A 5,242-nucleotide genomic window follows, 5' to 3' on the forward strand; every position below is an offset into this window, starting at 1 on the left:
ATATCTCTCTACTCCGATGTCGTATTGACAAATGGTTTAATGCGTTGGAAAATAGACTCATAGATCTTTAATTTGATGGGTGGAACACACCATAACTCTAAGTATATTGGGAGAAAATTGCAGTTACATTTGACCCAAAGTTTCAGTAAAACTTATGAATGTAACTTGTGATGACTTTCATCGACTTTTGTTCCACAACTCGCTTGACTTAAAAACATAACACACGGATGTAATACGACTAATATAAATCATAACATAATCTCCTTATCATGTTAAGCACCCTAGTCTCACCCCAAAGGTATATGTTATAACATTCCCAACTTGTCGACTTTCGACGAAACATTATTTTCTTCAATTGCTTTAGCTTCTGAACTATCCAACCCTCTTTGTACTTGTTGTTCATGATCTTCAATATTTGTAACCTCAGAGGTAACATGATTAACTTACTTTATATACTTTTAAATATTATCTCATTTTTTTGTCCTACATTAGTTTGCTTACGACGCATTTTTACATACGAAAATATAGGGTGTAACAGCAGGGCTTGAAAGAACACTTCTGGAATAACCATTGAAACAGACTCATTCAGGACTACATACTACCAGATCGATACTAACTTAACTACTCCTGCTCCTACCGGATCCAAGAGGGTTGATGCCTGATTCTTCGACCCATTACTCATTCCTTCCCCACTTGATAAGGATTGCAATCTCGGCTTGCCATTGCAATATCGGAAACCGTAGGAAAGAAAGCTTCGGTTTGGTATTTTATTTTGACCGACAGAAGCTTACAACACAACATGGTAATTGATCGAGTGTACTTTCCTTTATCCTTCTTCCCTTACTTAATGACAGAGTCCACCGCCTGCCTTAATAGTCTCAAATAAGGCATGCAAGCCGAGTTGAGCTATCACTCCGATTGGAATAGATATACATAACCCCTCTGCCCCATACTCTAGTCAGCTTTCTATCTCTTTCTCCAACCTTCGATGGTTGGTTGAGGAAAACTCCAAAACTAGGGTTCCAAAAAGCTTACCTTATATTATAGAATAGTTTGATAAAGGGGCACCCCTATTATACACCTAAACTACAAGCTAGTGCACAATGACTGAAAAGCCGTTGTGACTGGACGGTATTCACGAGCAGATGACAAGCATAAGTGAAGAAGGGTCTTATGTTACCATTTTTGGTGGTAAAGAAGATGTTCTTATTTTTCTATTTTCCAAACCCACTTCAGCTTTCAAGATTGGGTTGGTATTTCGATAAGCGAGAGGTTTAAGCTCCGCGAGGTAAAGGACCAAGTGTATGCCACAAGTGACTTGTCTTTGAGGAGGTAGAATGTTGTTATAAATCTACTATTTTAGAAATAAAATAAGCTTTATATCCTATCCAAATATCGTAGTACGATAAGGAATACTTTATCTAAGTTAGGTAAAGGACTTAGACTATATTTTTTTACTCCTATGATATCTCTGAATAACAGGTACCCACAGACATCATATCAAAGTAATGAATTTACTAAGTAGAATCCCTTGTAAGGCCTCATTCACCTCTTCCCATGGAAAACACTTAATCTCTCATCCCTTGCTTATGCTGAATTTTATTGTGACATTTATAGACTGTTTGGCCAAGCTTCAAAAATCATCTTTGTAACAGCAAATTTCAAGTCTGTAATATTCAAGATAAGAAAAAGATTACAAATTACAAAATGTAATATGAAGAGTCGACTTGGGTTGCAATCTCAAGAATGTCACTAGATCTGTAAATGACGTCTTCTGATTCTTCTCCTCACAAACGTCGCTTCAAGGGCTCTTGGCTTATTCTTGAAAGGACGGGATCCGTCACGAACAGTTTGATGGCCGTCACGAACAATGATTTGAGATTTAGCTATCACGAACGAAAGATTTGGAATTGCCTCTTGGATTCTTGACTTGTACTCCGTTGTTGGATTTGTTTACGAACGAAGATCGCCAAGGTAGAAGAAAACTTTAGATGCTTCCTTGGAGTTTCTCAAGCTTTTCTCCAACTTGCTTGATGTCTTTCTCTCTGTGTTGTCCCCCCCTTTAGCCTTATGGGAGCTCTCTATTTATAATGGTAGAATAGGAGAGTTGTGATAAAGCCAAAAGCTTTTGTTATGATTTTATTGGTCTATTTGAATTATGAACCTATCTCATTTAGTTACACTTGACATGTTTTTATTGGCCAGTTAAACTTGATACATGGCAACATTTTATTGGCCACTTCTTTTGACTTGGTGCCATGTAATTTAACGTGTGTCATTTGTTTGGGCTTTAAGATGTAATTTTAGCCACTTGGACTTCCGGCTAGTGAAAGGGGCTCATATTTTGAAGTCCAATTAAATAAACGAGCCCAAATAAAATCAGATTTTACTTTAAATCCATATTGGACTTAAATAATTAAACTTGATTTAGGCTAACCATTTCTTGAATTTAAGAATTTGTCCCAGACTTTAGTCCATAAAAATTCGTATGTTACAAATGCCCCCTACTTCAAAACTTGACGGTTTAGATTTGCCGAACCTCAACGACTAGGCTTGAAGTATTGTTAATGATGGTCAACTTGGTCCTTGAGCTGACTTAGAATTTCCAAAAGAACTTGTTTGAAATAAACCCCTTAAGCTTTGGGGCTTTAATATGAGCCCATATTGAGTAGGAGCGAGGCAAAGCCGAATTGTTCGTAGCCTGCGGTAATTCCAGACCTCTTTACTCCCTTAATCATGAAACAAAACACATCCTTGTCAGAACATGGATGGACTTCAACTTTTTGATTACTCAAAGTCTTTTCCATTGAGATCCTCAATTTGATTCAGATGGAGTTATCCCTATCCTGCGATTCCCGGCTCTTTTGAGTTTACCTGCTGCTTTCCTACGCCTATAAAAGGGTAGATCCAAACTTGTTAAGATACATATTCAGCCCTCTTTGCATGGTAGCAGTTGACAGGTGATTCTCTTTGCGAAATTGTTTGGCTTTCTTTATTATCATTGCTCAGTTTTGTTCCTTTGCTAAATGCTACCTAAAACCTTTGATGGAGTTCCTATATCCCCGTAGCAAGTAGTTCTAATACCAATTAGACGCCTAACTCATATAGTTAATATGTTGCACGCCAGATGTTTGTTATTTGGACTTCGTTCTTGCACAATATGCGTCATTAGTTTTCATGTCGTTAGCTAATGAACTGAACATTGCCTTCATCGAGCAGACACTGATAGCCTTGATCACTTATGCAGCTGGTTCAAGCCCTTAGGCATCTACTGATGTTAAGATATCTACTTCACAATTCTCGCGAGACTTGCCACCTTTAATAGCAGTGTCGGAGGCGTAACATCATTCGTCGCAGCAGCGCCTTGCTTCATTCTGGTGAGGATAAATTTCCTTTCCAAGTACTAGGACCAGGTACGACCTCAAATTCTTGAAACGGGACTATGCTGCAGGTGCTACATCATATATAAAAGTAGCTGCCATGTTTTAGGCAAATTTCAAAACTTAACTTCGAATTCAGTTACTGATCCTTCAACTTTGCGCGTCTTCACGAGAAAAAACATATATTTTTGCAGATATATTGAAATTGCAATCCGTCTTTGGTGTCGTGAAGTAGACTTCCGAGACTACAATCTACACCAGAACCAGGTGTAAATTCCCCGTGAATTTACACAGGTAATCTTCTGAACTCAGCTCTGGATTTTGGGTGCTCTATTTTTCACAGCTTTGCGCGCGCTGACTAAAAAAATCATATCTTTCTGCAGACACGTCCAAACCATAATCCGCTTATACCGTTGGAAAGAGGACTTCTGGGACTATAATATATATACAAAAATCAGATCCAGATTCTAAGTATATTTGTACAGATACTTGTTTGAACTCAGTACTAGATTTCTGGTGTTCTGTTTTTTACAGCTCTGCGCGCCCCGACTAAAAAAATTATATTTCTTTGCAGACACGTCAAAATCACAATCCGTTTACACCGTTGGAAAGGGAACTTCTGGGATTACAATATATACAAAAATCAGATCCAGATTCTAAGTATATTTGTACAGATACTTGTTTGAACTCAGTACTAGATTTCTGGCGTTCAACTTTTTACAGCTCTGCGCGCAGAGGCGGATCCATGATTTGAAGTTTATGAGTTCCTATTGTAATCTCAAATTAATATACAATAATAACTGGGTTCACAGTTATATATTTATAGATATTTAATAAAATTTTTAATAAAAATACAGGGTCTCCGCAAAAGTTACTGGGTTCCTTAGGCACCATAAACCAGTTAGAACGGGGTGGCCCCGGTACTGGACTTCGAGGTCGTACGGTATGCCCATAGGACTTCGAGTAGAATTTCCTTCCATTTTCCTTTGGCGTCGGTCAACCTCATTTTGAGCTTTTGGAGTATGGTTTTGTTGGTCGATTTTGCTTGTTCGATCCCATTAGGGTGGTAGGGTGTTGATATGATCCTATTGATCTTATGATCTTCGAGAAATTTACTTACTTTGCTGCCGATGAATTGTTTCTTGTTGTCGCATACGATCTCGGCCGGCATTTCGAACCAGCATATGATGTGGTCCCAAAAGAAATCGATGACTTCTTTCTCCCTGACCTTTTCGTATGCCTGGTCTTCCACCCACTTAGAAAAATAATCAGTTATAAATAATATAAATTGAGCCTTACTAGTGCCCATGGAAGGGGGCCAACGATATCCATTCCCCACTTCATGAACGACCATGGTGACAAAACCGAATGTAGCAGGTCCCCGGGCTGATGAATCATCGGAGCGTCTTTGACATTCATCATATTTTTAGATGAACTCTTTCGCGTCCTTTTCCATATCGATCCAGTAGTAGCCGGCTCTGATTATTTATTGAACCAATGATTCATCGCCTGAATTATTTCCTCAGGTGCCTTCGTGGATTTCCCTCAAAACGTACTCGGTATCCCCTGATCCTAGACATATCACGAGTGGGCCATCGAATGTTATTCTGAATAGGGTTCCATCTTCGGACAGGCTAAACCGGGCTGCCTTTGGACGCAGGGCCCTCGCTTATTTTGTATCCAATGGCAGTTTTCAGGTCTTCAGATATTCTATATATTTATTTCTCCAGTCCCAAGTTAGGCTCGTTGAGTTAATCTCGATATGGCTTTCTTCCACTACTGATCTCATAAGTTGTACGACTACCCCCGAGTTAAACTCGTCGTCCTCGACCGATGATCCTAAGTTAGCACGAGCATCGGCC

The 5,242-nt window shown here is 39.0% G+C and overlaps 1 long non-coding RNA gene across 3 annotated transcripts; it reads left to right on the forward strand.

Moving 5' to 3' along the window:
- The first annotated feature begins 2,588 nt into the window (after positions 1–2,588).
- Positions 2,589–4,228, forward strand: LOC104088141 (uncharacterized). 3 transcript variants are annotated; one of them, XR_011409380.1, is made up of 5 exons: positions 2,589–2,960; positions 3,248–3,413; positions 3,575–3,674; positions 3,764–3,859; positions 3,955–4,227. It is a non-coding gene; the product is annotated as an uncharacterized lncRNA (long non-coding RNA). The 3 variants fall into 3 exon arrangements; XR_011409381.1 differs by having other exon boundaries at positions 3,764–3,851; positions 3,955–4,226; XR_004504770.2 differs by having other exon boundaries at positions 2,592–2,960; positions 3,764–4,228.
- The last annotated feature ends 1,014 nt before the right edge of the window (positions 4,229–5,242 follow it).

Source organism: Nicotiana tomentosiformis, chromosome 7 (genome assembly GCF_000390325.3).
Source record: "Nicotiana tomentosiformis chromosome 7, ASM39032v3, whole genome shotgun sequence".
Taxonomy (NCBI): domain Eukaryota; kingdom Viridiplantae; phylum Streptophyta; class Magnoliopsida; order Solanales; family Solanaceae; genus Nicotiana; species Nicotiana tomentosiformis.